This window comes from Bidens hawaiensis, unplaced genomic scaffold (assembly GCF_021521415.1).
Source record: "Bidens hawaiensis isolate Kalapana, Puna unplaced genomic scaffold, B.hawaiensis_p1.1 tig00047730_1, whole genome shotgun sequence".
NCBI lineage: Eukaryota > Viridiplantae > Streptophyta > Magnoliopsida > Asterales > Asteraceae > Bidens > Bidens hawaiensis.
Window position 1 is genome coordinate 40001 of NW_027506056.1, and position 14130 is coordinate 54130.

Sequence of the window (14130 nt, forward strand, 5' to 3'; positions counted from 1 at the left end):
CGATTGTCTAGAGTGAATATAAGCCAAGTAAGGTAGGCATAATGCCCAATTAAAAAAATTTTAAAATATTAAAGGCGTAATACCCTAAGTCGAGGATATACTCGATACCTCAATAAATAAAAGAAAACATAACAAAGAAAAGAAAAGAAAGGAATATGAATATAATATCGATGCGATTATTATATAATTCTTTGTTATATATTATTATTTAAGTTATTATGATCATTCTTGAATAATAAAGAAAAGAAAAGTATAAGTTTCTTAGAGAAGAAGAAACTTAGGGTTTTAAAGAAAAATAAATAAGATTAACTAAAGGTTTATCTTATAAAAGAAATGAAAAAAAAATAAGTTAAAAAGAAAGAGTTTTAACTTATAAAAGAAAAGAAAGAAATAATACTTTTTAACTAAGGTTTTAAAGTAAAGAAAATATAATCGATGCAAAGAATATAAAAGAGACTAACAAAATGCAAAGATTATAAAAGGTCTTAAGCAGGATTGTATATCCGACTAACAAAAGGTTATACTCGTACTATAGGTGCGAGATAGCAAGAAAAGGGAAAGACCCTCGGACAGTGTATTGAATCTGATCCAAACCAAAAAAAAAGTTGAATACGCACCAACGTTACAAACTTGTTTAATCGAGTCAAAAGAATTAAATGAAAATAATTACATGGGGCTACGTCTCTCTAAAAAGTTATAAACAAAAGTAAGCGCTAGCCCTCAGGTTTTCATGTACGTTTTTTTGGATACTTACATGTGTGGTAATAAAGTCGCTGGGCACACTGTGCCACACTTGGTCATGACCTCCGCCACGATGGGCCAGACCTAAGTTATGTCCGAGTGTGACTGACCATGTGTCTATGTATGGTACCTAAGTAATCTCGAACGCTGCGGTGTTTGATGGGGTACTTTGTGTAGATACTTGAGTTTATAATTGTATTTGTTTTAAAAGCTTGATTATTCCTAAGCCACGATGGGCCGGACCTAAGTTATGTCTTGAGGGATAACCAAGTAAAAGAAAATATTTTAGCGTCAGCATATTCACCAGCATGTGTTGCTGACGTATTTTCTAAACATTTTGCAGGTAATCAAGAATAGGAGCTTGGAAGCTCAAAGTGCATAAGATATCCGATGGCTCAGATCTTTTGTTAAATATTAAAACATGAAATGGTGGTTTGTAATGAACAATTAATATTTTGTTAAACTTAAACCGGGTATTTTATAAATCCAGTCTTTTGATTGTAAATAATAATATTTTAAATCCACAAATTTATAACTTCCGCACATAACTCTGATATATTTAGAAATGTGGTACCAACATATGTGTCACACGCCTAGGCCGTGGTTTGGGGTGTCACAAACAACAACCATTACCCATGAGCCCAAACTAGTGGAGGCCCATTAGGTAATTCACACAAGGCCCAATGACATCAGACTTGGCCTCTAAGCTCTCCATCCTCATTTCCGTGCTTAATCAGCAAAATATGCAAAATAGTAACATAATTAGCATATAGATACACAAAGATGATGAAACTTATTCAAGAGACTTAAAGCAAACATTTTTGACACTTTCGAGACTGAAAGCACATGAATATTGCTGAATAGAGATCAAATATATGTTTATATCAAAGTTTAACAAAATTTTAAAAGATCACAACATGGGATCATACTAACTAACTCACTTTCACAACATATCATTCTCAACATTATTACAACAAATACGACAGGTTGATATCATGTATTGAATTACTTGACATGAATTATGTTATTTTTGTGATATCAATTAGTGTTCTTTTTGTTCATAAGTAGTGTGACTTATGATGCCTCATATCTCTTCTCACGGCGGCTAATTTACCTTTCTCCAGATCACCATAAATTAACTTCAACCACTCAATGCTTGGTCAAAATAATTTTAATGACATAACATTTCTTTAAACTTTGGGAACTTGGCAATTTCAAACGGTAAGGTTAAACAATGGACTTGCATGCCACGCAGTTCGGTCTTGCATGCCTCTCATACAGGGTGTTTAGGATTTATAATGATGCCCCACCATGCATTGTTCTAACTTTAACCCCTTAAGTTTGTATATTTTTACCAACTTTTGGTTGATATATAAACATATAAACATTTTTTGTTCACTGTCATGATTATATATTTTATTTTTGGGATTACCAACCACCAACAGGCTTGTGTATGACCGGATAATCGCAAATCTGCCTATCATTTGGAGAGATGTATATAAAAACATACATACTTCAACAAAATTTTAATCCACATTAAACTTAGAAAATTCATTATGTTTATTATACATTGGTTCTTGCATATCATGGAATACTATCATGTATATTAATGACTGCACTCACAGTCCTTCAAGCCTAGAAAATTCATATGTTAGGTGTTAAAAGTCAATGTACTATTATTTTGCATTTGTGGTTGAATCACATTTCCATTTAAAATATTTTAATGCTTTGTCAAAGCTCTTAACTGAAAAATCATTTCATTTCTCATTTTGCAATCACCAAAGGCTTTTGATTTTTAATCAAAACTCTTGACACTTTTCAAATTTGTTTGGCTTTTCTTTTAAAGTAAAATATATATAAACTCAAATTTAAAATAAAATCATTTGTAATATTCTTTAAAAGACTCAAAAGAAAATAAAATATTTTTTTTAATTTTTGATCTTAAAGAAACACAAGCATATAGACACACAAAATGCACACAAGAAAGACAAAGATAGCATGAAACATCAGCACAAATCAAAAACTAGACTTCATCAGAATTTATCATGCCTAAGCCTTTCAAAAGAAAATTGATCATGGTTTTGTGAAAATATCTACTAGATTCTCACTATATTCAACCCTCCTCGTTTCTATAAAACCCTTTTCATTACACTCTCTAATGAAATGATGTCTAATCTCAATATGCTTAGTCTTAGAATATTGCACAAGAGTTTTCACAATGAAATAGCAGCAGTATTATCAATGATCAATAAGAATAAGTGTATGTAGGAAATTCAAACTTTAGTCCAACATATGATTTGGGATCCATAGAACATATGCGCAGCAAGCAAAGGCAACAATATATTCAACTTTTAGCAGTAGAGATTGAAATTGTAGTCTGCTTCTTACACTGCCAGGGCACTAGTCAATTTCCTAGAAACTGACATCCACCTATAGTAGACTTCCTACTCATGTTGCACCAATCATAGTCACTATCGGTGTAGGTATGTAGATCCATATATCTATTCTTTAGATACCAAATCCCCAAGTCAGGATTTCCTTATAAATATCAGAAAGAAAATATTTGATAGCCAACATATGAGATAGTTTGGGATAGGCTTGAAATCTTGCACATACACACAGCAAACATGGTGTTAGGTCTGGATGCAATCAAATACATTAACGAGCCAATTTTTTCTCTATACTCAGGTTAATCTATTGACTCCCTCTTTTAATCAGGTATTTGAAATTGGTTAAGAGTTGAACTTGGTTAAGACTTCCTTCACATACTTGGACTACTTAATGAATATTCAATCATCTTTCTGTTGTACTTGCAATCCAAGAAAGAATATCATCTCTCCAATAGAACTCATACTTTATTTTTGCTCTATTACATTTTCAAACTCTTTTCACATAGCTTCATCAGTTGATCCAAAAATGATGTCTACCACATAAACTTGAGGTAGAAGCAAATTTCTTCCCCTTCTTTTATAGAATAAGGTCTTGTCAACAGCTACTTTGCAGAAACCATTGGAAAGTAGGTGGTTTGACAACTCATCATACCAATCTCTTTGAGCTTGATGTAATTCATAAAGAACCTTGCTTAGCTTATGAACTCTGTTTGGAAAATCAGGATCCTCAAAACCTAGAGATTGAGTGACATACACCTCCTCATTTATATTTCTATTTAAGAATGTTTATTTGACATCTAACTGATATAATTGAATGATTCTTGATGCTTAATATGCCAGAAAATCATTATGGCTTCTGGTCTAGCTACAGGTGCAAATAATTCTTCATAATAAATGCTTTCTTCATATAGACATCCAAGTGCAACAAGTCTTATTTTATTCCATATCACAATGCCTCTTTCATCCCTTTTAATTTTTAAAACCCATTTTGTACCCATTGCATACATTCCTCTTGGTCTATCAACCAGCTCCCATTCTTGTAGATCTCTAAATTGAGCTAGTTCTTCCTACATAGCTTCCACCCAACTATTATCTTTCAAAGCTTGTCCAACATTCTTGGGTTCTATTTCTGATAGGAAACAAGAAAACAAGCAGATGTTAGAACCTTCAGATCCAATTCTGGTTACTCTTCCATGTAAATCGCCAATGGTATTTTCAAGAGGATGATTTTTTAAGTGGTAGTGGTTTGGATGATTGAGCTCGACCCGAGGAGACAAAGTTCGAATTAGTAGAAATGGTTGGGTACATTTGAGCCACCATTCTTGGAAGCACAATAGTCAGTTGCTAGGTGATATGAGCTGTCAGCTTGCGGTTGGAGTTTCTGGTGGGGTAACGAGGGATTCGAGAATACGTGCTAAAAGTACATAAGAATAATACGAGTATAGGTTAACAAGTGGAGATGTTCAAGAAATAGAATATCCATGAATCACCATGTTCTTTCCAATACAACTTAACTTTCATAAAGAAATCAAATTGAAAAATTCAAGTGTTCATGTATCACCATGACTTGTACGATTTATAAAAGTAGGAATGTAACCATTTTCTTTTCCAAAAGAAAATGGTCACGTTTAACGATTTATAAAATTGTCACGTTTGATCATATTCTCACCTTTTACAGTGTTAGAACCGTTAAAATGGTTAGTTATTAATAAAGAGTTTATATAAACATGAAGATACATGATCCTCATTTTTTTAGATAAAAGTAAACCTGCAATAACTGCTTCATATTATGCCTCGTTTTTAGTGGCTTGGAACTCGCAGGCTATGGACTCTGATATTTTGTCCCCATGTGGTGATGTTAGTAGTATGTCTAGTCCTGTTCCTCTTACATTTGATGCACCATCTATGAAGAGGATCCTTGGTTTCTTATAATTGTTGGACCTCTAAATCAGCTTCCTTTTGCAAGTCACTACTGAAATTAGCCACAAAGTCTGCAAGCGATTGTGATTTAATGGCTGTTCTAGGCTCTTACTGAATATCATTGCCATCCTACCTGACATTTCTGTTTTTCTAAGCACATTCTTAACATCATAGTTAGTTCTTACAACAATAGTATAGGTTTCAAAATAATGTCTCAACCTAGTTAAGGCCATAAATAATACAAGAATTAATTTCTCAAGGTGAGAATACCATACCTCAGTGTCTAAGAGACTATTACTTACATAGTATACCGGATGATGTTGTCCTTCATGATCCTTGGCTAGAACAGCACTAACCACATTACCTAAAACGTCTAAGTATAACGACAACAGTTCACCATCTACTAGTTTCTTCAAGGCCGGTGCTGAAGATAGACAATCCTTAAGAGCCTTCAGCACATCTTCATGCTTTTGAGTCCACTCAAACTTTTTATTCTTTCTCAAGATATCATAGAAGTCTTTGCACTTCTCTGAAGATCTAAAGATGAATCTATTCAAGGAAGCTATCCTTCCCGTCAGTCTTTGGACATCTTTTCATTCACCGAGGACTTTAAATTAATGATGGCTTCAATCTGCTCAGGACTTGCTTCTATTCCTCTTTTAGTCACCATATATCCTAGGAATTTTCTGGCCTTGACAACAAAATGGCACTTTGATGGTTTTAGCTTCATATTGTCCTGATCAATGATGTTGAATGCTTCTTCAAGATCATTGAGATGATCCTCAGCTTTCTTTTACTTCACTACCATGTCATCTATGTACACTTCCATGGTCTTTCCTAGCTGTTCCTTGAACATCATGTTGACCAATCTTTGGTATGTTGCCCCTGCATTTCTTAGTCTGAATGGCATAGCAATATAACAATATATGCCGGTAGGAGTCATGAATGTTGTATCCTCTTGATCAGATGGTTCAATCTGAATTTGTTGAAATTCAGAGGAAGCATCCATAAAGGTGAGCATTGTATGTCCTGTCGTAGTATCCACCATGGAGTCAGTGGTAAAGGGAAAGGATCTTTGGGACATGCTGTAACACCCCGACCAAAGGCGGATTATACATCGGGGCGCCACATATTGTTTCATTACTCGTGACACTATTTGGGTGTCAATATTTAATAAATATATTCATTCGCGCACGCGCAACGTAAACACAAGATAACATAAATCAACATAAATCATTATATTATAAGGCAAAATATTCGAACGACAATAACTTGTCTTGATACATTTTAATCTAGGTCCAAAAGTAAAAACGTCCTACGTGTCCACAAGCTCCAAATGTAGCTACAGCAAACCTGAACATGTGTTAAAATAAAACGTCAAACACTTGCGTGGTGGTGAGAAATCAAGTTTAATAGATAATAGATAACAATAATCACTGCGCGCAACACGTGTATGTCTGGTGTTTAACAAGGGTGTAATCAGATTGCGATCAAGCCTAAATAGATCATAGTTCATAGTTCAATCCGTGCTCCCAAATGAGCACAAAAACAAGAAAACATCTGTGCAAGTGTAAACAAAGAAAACCGTAAACGATAGGTCTCCCGTGTTCATCTAATGGATCCATGAAAACTTCGGAATAGGCCGAACAAAGCGGTTAATGATACACACATACAAATAAATAGCCAAGTAAACGTCCTCAACACATGGGATACTGCGCGACTAAAGTTCATAAACAAGTTTAAGACTCGAGTTGTACGAACACATGAACATCCCAAAACATTAAATATAAAAAGGGATTAGATACGAGATTACTCACTTGATAAAGATGCGTTGAAAGATAATGCAAGAACCAATTTTAAACAAGCACAAGTTAACCTATAAATAAGATTATTGTTTTAATGATTTGTTTTAATGTCTTGAATATATGATAGCATAGTAATATGTATCTTTAACAAATTATTATATATATATTATATATTACCGGGAATCTGGGCAGAACAGGAGAGAGGACGAAGGCAGAGAGAGGAGACGGCAGAGGATCAACGGCAGAGAGCAAGGAAGATAATAAGTGTTTGTGTGTGTAGTGATAAACTATTAAGAAAACAATACTATTTATAGGGAAACCCTAGAAAACATAATCCCATAAAAAGGGGAAAAGATCTCCAAAAAGCAAAAGATTCCAAAAGCAAAAGATATCAAAAGATATGGCAGCTGCAGGGGACAAGGGAAAAGCTGACAGGTAACAGTAAAAGCATGGGCGGTTCAGATAAAGGTACTGGTCAAGCATGGAAAAGCAGATCTCAAAAGATAATGTCAGTCACTTTTTCTGCCAACCAATGGGGTTGGTGCGCATGCTGCGCCGAAAGTAACTTTTCAGACATAAGATAGGTCAGGTCAACAGCACAGAAGATAAGACATCACAAAAGTAAACGGCTAGATTAAACAGAAGACTCAAAGGGTTTAGCGCGAGAAGGCATCGAGCGCTGTGAGCGCGAAGGCAGACAGAGCAAACCTTTGCGGGAAGAACTATATTTCTTAGCGCGCTGCGGGGACAGTTCGCCTCGCGTATCGCAGCAACAGATGGTCTTCACGCAGGCTTCCTTGTAAGGAGTCTGGCGCGTGGAGCTGCGTAGACAACCTTAGGCGGGAAGAAACAAAGGACAAACAAAGAGAGAGGGGGGGTTCAAGGCTTAAGGGCGGAACGACGACAAGAGAGAGAAAGAGGCGGGACGGCAACAAGAGGGAAAAGAAGGCGGAGAGAAGAAGAGGGACGGGACGGCGGAAAGGAAGAGAGAGGAAGAGGCGGGAAGGAAAATATTATTAGTAATATATATATTTTAAATGTCAAGTTTTAAAAGAAAATAATTAAATTTTAAATCATAAAAAGAATCGGATCAGAAAACGGGTACCTGGGTCGGGTCGGATTCGGGCAGATGTCACAGTCTCCCCTACTTTAAGAAATTTCGTCCCGAAATTTATCTCGAAGTAGGCTGCGCAGAGAACAGGTGCGGGTACTTGATCTTCATTTGATCTTCCCTTTCCCATGTAAACTCGGCTCCGCGCTTGGACTCCCAGCGGACTTTCACGATAGGGATGCGACTGCGCTTGGTTTGCTTTACCTCGCGATCCAAAATCTCAACAGGCTTCTCAACGAAATGCATGGATTCATCAACTTGAACTTCATCAAGTGGAATGTGAAGGTTCTCGTCAGCTAAACATTTCTTGAGATTGGAAACATGGAACGTTGGATGCACATTGCCGAGCGCGGGCGGCAGGTCAAGTCTGTAGGCAACTTTTCCCACACGCGCGAGAATCTTGAATGGACCAACATAACGAGGAGCAAGCTTACCTTTCTTCCCAAAGCGGACAACACCCTTCCAGGGCGACACTTTGAGGAGAACAAGATCACCAACTTGAAATTCGAGAGGCTTCCGCCTACGATCTGCGTAACTCTTCTGTCGGCTTCTGGCAGTCAGCAGATGATCACGGATCTTGGCGATTTTATCGGTTGTCTCTTGAACAAGTTCGGGTCCTGTGATTTGAGCTTCACCCACTTCGCTCCAACAAATCGGGGAGCGGCACTTACGACCGTAAAGTGCTTCAAATGGGGCCATACCAATACTGGAATGATAGCTGTTATTATAAGAGAACTCGACCAGAGGTAGGTGTGAATCCCAATTACCTCCAAAATCCAGAACACAAGATCGGAGCATATCCTCAAGAGTTTGAATAGTTCGCTCAGACTGTCCGTCAATCTGAGGATGATATGCAGTACTCATGTCCAAGCGAGTTCCTAGCGCAGATTGGAGAGATTTCCAAAAGCGGGATATAAAACGGCCATCGCGATCGGATATGATGCTCAAAGGAGTACCATGACGGCAGACAATCTCTTTGACATAAAGCTGCGCGAGTTGCTCAACACGGTAGTTTTCACGAATGGGCAGAAAGTGAGCAGACTTAGTCAAACGATCCACTATTACCCAAATGCTATCATGTTTGCTTGCTGTCAAAGGTAACTTGGTAATAAAGTCCATCGCTATACCTTCCCATTTCCACGTAGGAATTTCTGGTTGTTCGAGCAAACCAGATTGGCGTTGATGTTCAGCTTTTACCTTAGAACAAGTTAGGCATTTAGATACGAACACAGCAATATCCTTTTTCATACCAGGCCACCAAAAAGAAAGGCGCAAATCTTTGTACATTTTGTCAGCACCAGGATGAACTGAATACCGAGATTTGTGCGCTTCACTCAGTATGACAGAGCGAAGATTCTCATCATTGGGGATCCAGATGCGATTGAGATAGCAGAGAATTCCACTCAGATTAGGGACAATGTGAGCTTCCGCGCCACACGCTAACTCGGCGCGAAGGTTACCATTACTGATGGATGCGCGCTGCGCGTCGCGAATGCGTGATTCAAGATTGCTTTGAATCGGCGCGAAGTGAAGCTGCGTGCGCGGCCAGATACAGTTAAGCTGGCAGGGTTTGCGGCTGAGCGCATCGGCTACCACATTAGCCTTACCAGGATGATACCGGATCTCACAATCGTAATCGCTGATGTGTTCGTTCCATCGGCGTTGTCTCATGTTAAGTTCCTTTTGATCAAAAATGTGCTGAAGGCTTTTATGGTCGGTGTAAAGGATACACTTAGTACCATAAAGGTAGTGTCTCCAGATCTTCAAGGCAAATACAACTGCGCCTAGTTCGAGGTCGTGAGTTGTATAATTCTTTTCATGAACCTTGAGTTGCCTTGATGCGTAAGCGATAACCTTGCCTCGTTGCATAAGAACACAACCGAGACCTTGGTTGGATGCATCGCAATACACGACAAAATCATCATTACCCTCAGGTAGCGCAAGAACAGGAGCTTCACACAACAAACGCTTGAGCGTTAGAAAGGCTTCTTCTTGCTTCGAGCCCCAAATATACGGTTTACCTTGGTGCGTTAGAGCTGTTAAAGGCAATGCGATCTTTGAGAAGTTCGAAATAAATCGCCGGTAGTAACCAGCTAAGCCCAAAAAGGAACGGATTTCGGTAGGAGTGGATGGCGTAATCCAGTTCTTGATTGCTTCAATCTTGGATGGGTCGACATGAATACCCATCTTGTTTACAACATGACCAAGAAACTGTACTTCATCAGACCAGAATTCACACTTGGAGAGCTTGGCAAAGAGCTGCTCGGCTCTAAGCTTTTGCAACACCAACCGAAGATGTTGCTCATGCTCGGCCTTGGTCTTAGAATACACCAGAACATCATCGATAAACACAATCATGAATTTATCCAAGAAAGGCCTACACACCCGATTCATTAGATCCATGAAAATGGCGGGTGCGTTGGTTAAACCGAAGGACATGACCAAGAATTCAAAATGGCCATAGCGAGTACGAAAAGCAGTCTTGGGAATATCTTCATCGCGGATGCGCAACTGGTGATAGCCAGAGCGGAGATCGATCTTGGAGAAACAAGAGGCACCTTGGAGTTGATCAAAGAGGTCGTCAATACGCGGTAAGGGATACCGGTTCTTAATGGTGAGTTTGTTCAACTCGCGGTAATCGATACACATGCGAAACGAACCATCTTTCTTTTTAACGAACAACACCGGAGCACCCCAGGGCGAAGAGCTAGGGCGAATGAATCCTTTAGCGGTCAACTCTTGAAGTTGACTTGCCAATTCTTGAATTTCAGCGGGTGCAAGACGATAAGGAGATTTGGCTACGGGGGAAGCACCAGGGACAAGATCAACACGAAACTCGACTTCACGAGCGGGAGGGATACCAGGAAGATCATCGGGAAAAACTTCAGGGAAGTCACGCACAATAGGGATTTCGCGAAGTTTCTTCTTTCCTTCATCGGGTTTAACCACATGGGCTAAAAATGCAATACACTTCTTCCGCATGAGTCTTTGGGCTTCGGCGCAAGACATAAGCTTAAGACCACTGGAGGGTTTCTCGCCGTAGATGTGAAGATCACCGTTTTCTCGAGGAATGCGAATCAACTTCTTGGCGCAAATAACTTCGGCGCGATTATTCGAGAGCCAGTCCATACCAATGATAACATCGAAACTTCCAAGAGGCATGGGGATGAGGTCGATTAGAAAATCGTTTTCGTTAAGGTTAAGCGTGCAATCCTTAATCACAGAGTTAATTAAAACAGTTTCACCATTAGCCAATTCAACTGAAAAGTTTTCGTTTAAGTTTACTCGCGGTCGTGCAAGTTTTTGTTCAAATGCGCGAGAAATAAAACTTCTATCGGCACCAGTATCAAAAAGTACGGAAGCATAATGTCCGTTAAGCAAAAATGTACCATTAACTACGTCATTATTCGCTTGCGCTTGGTGCGCGGTTATATTAAAAGCTCGTCCGCGCGTCACTTGGTTCGAGATTTGGTTAACCGGATTTGCTTGCGTGATTTGCACTTGTAGTCTCGGGCACGCGTTCCGGAAATGACTGGGATCACCGCAGTTAAAGCACGACCTGGGTCGTGGATTAGGGTATGCTGGTTGCGGGTTCTGCGGGTAGGTTGGTGGTGTTTGCGCGATTGGGTTGGCGGGAGGGACTCTACAGAACTCGGCAGAGTGACCAACGCGGCCACATCGGTTACATTGTCGACACGGGGTTTGGGTTGGGTGGTGAAGTTTACAGGTTGGGCAAAAGGGTTGGGTTCCTGTGCAAGGTTTCTTAGTTGGCGGGGCAGGGAGTGCGGGATTGGTTAAGGCATAGTTGTGGACTATAGGGGGAGTTGGGTAGGCTGACAGTGGGGTAGGGGCGTATACTGGAGGTAGGTAGGTGGGTTGCTGGACAATGGGTGGACTAGTAAGCGCGTAAACTTGTCTGCGCCTACGCTTCGGGTTGTTATGGTTTGAGGGTTCTGGTTTGGTTTCTGTTGGTTCATGGGCAGTCTTGGTGGGTTTGGTCTTCTCAGCTCCCCGCAGGAACAGGGTTCCTGCTCTGACATGGTTGTCGCTGAGCACAGCGGCCAACTCGATGGCGTCAGAGAGGGTTGCTGGGTTTCTGGCCCATACAGAATCTTGAATTTCCATGGGGCGACCCCCAAGGAACTTCTCGATGGCTCGGCGGGAAGGGGTAACAAGGTGAGGGACAAGCAGGCTTAGTTCATGGAAGCGCGTCGCGTACTCGCGCGCTTCGCCACTGTATTGCTTCAAGTTCCAAAATTCTTCCTCCAGGCGCTTAACTTCATTGGGAGGGCAGAATTCTCGCGTCAGAATTTCTTTGAATTCCTCCCAGGGCATGCTAGAAGCAGCTTCTGCGCCACGCGCATGAGCTACTCCATTCCACCATGTAAGCGCCCTTGCTTCCAGGACACTGGAGGCATATAGGGTTCGTATGTCTGGAGAGCATTGGGTATGGAGGAAAGTGTTTTCAATCTTCTCGAGCCACTGGAGCATCACGGTGGCTCCTTCAAGCCCTGTGAATTTCGGAGGGTTACCCGCATTAAAGGACTTAATGTTGTAACCGGAGGTGTTGGTATTGTTTTGGTTTAAGGCTTGGGTTATTGCGGCGGCCATTTCCTGGGAACGTTGCTGTCTACGCCTGCGCGAGGCTTCTCTCCTCTGATAACGAGCTGATAGCGGAGGCATTCTATAAAAGTTTTAGTTTTTGTTAATATCTTAACGCAAAGTATAATCTTATAAAACTTGGTTTCTCGGGGTTAGATACCATCAACAGTTAAAGTAAAACATGAATTTTAATGCAAACTTAATACAGATAACAAATTCGAATCGAGAATCGACAATTCATGTATCACCATGACTTTCCGAATTCTCAATTTAAAATGACTAGTAAACGAGTATTGAAGATTGACGATTCATGTATCACCATGACTTTTCAATCCTCTATAAAATATACAAGAAAATGAGTATTGGAGGTTGACAATTCATGTATCACCATGACTTTTCAAGTCTCCAACCTCAGAACATAATCGTAAATGGAATTTGAAAATCAACTATTCATGTATCACCATGACTTTTCGGATTTTCAATCCCAACAAACGAATATGTAAGTAAAACCAATAAAAATCGAAATTCAGCAAAAATCGAAATATCGCGAAATAAAACATAAAACCATACGCTGCGTCTGCGCAAGCATATTTATAAATAACGAGTAATTAACAATAAGCGCGCAAACATGAGATTTCTCTCTTGCGCGAGAAGGGACTCTTAGGTATTCTCGGCCGTTACGTCTAACCACATATCCTAAAGTCAAAGAGCTCTGATACCAATCTGTAACACCCCGACCAAAGGCGGATTATACATCGGGGCGCCACATATTGTTTCATTACTCGTGACACTATTTGGGTGTCAATATTTAATAAATATATTCATTCGCGCACGCGCAACGTAAACACAAGATAACATAAATCAACATAAATCATTATATTATAAGGCAAAATATTCGAACGACAATAACTTGTCTTGATACATTTTAATCTAGGTCCAAAAGTAAAAACGTCCTACGTGTCCGCAAGCTCCAAATGTAGCTACAGCAAACCTGAACATGTGTTAAAATAAAACGTCAAACACTTGCGTGTTGGTGAGAAATCAAGTTTAATAGATAATAGATAACAATAATCACTGCGCGCAACACGTGTATGTCTGGTGTTTAACAAGGGTGTAATCAGATTGCGATCAAGCCTAAATAGATCATAGTTCATAGTTCAATCCGTGCTCCCAAATGAGCACAAAAACAAGAAAACATCTGTGCAAGTGTAAACAAAGAAAACCGTAAACGATAGGTCTCCCGTGTTCATCTAATGGATCCATGAAAACTTCGGAATAGGCCGAACAAAGCGGTTAATGATACACACATACAAATAAACAGCCAAGTAAACGTCCTCAACACATGGGATACTGCGCGACTAAAGTTCATAAACAAGTTTAAGACTCGAGTTGTACGAACACATGAACATCCCAAAACATTAAAAATAAAAAGGGATTAGATACGAGATTAGTCACTTGATAAAGATGCGTTGAAAGATAATGCAAGAACCAATTTTAAACAAGCACAAGTTAACCTATAAATAAGATTATTGTTTTAATGATTTGTTTTAATGTCTTGAAT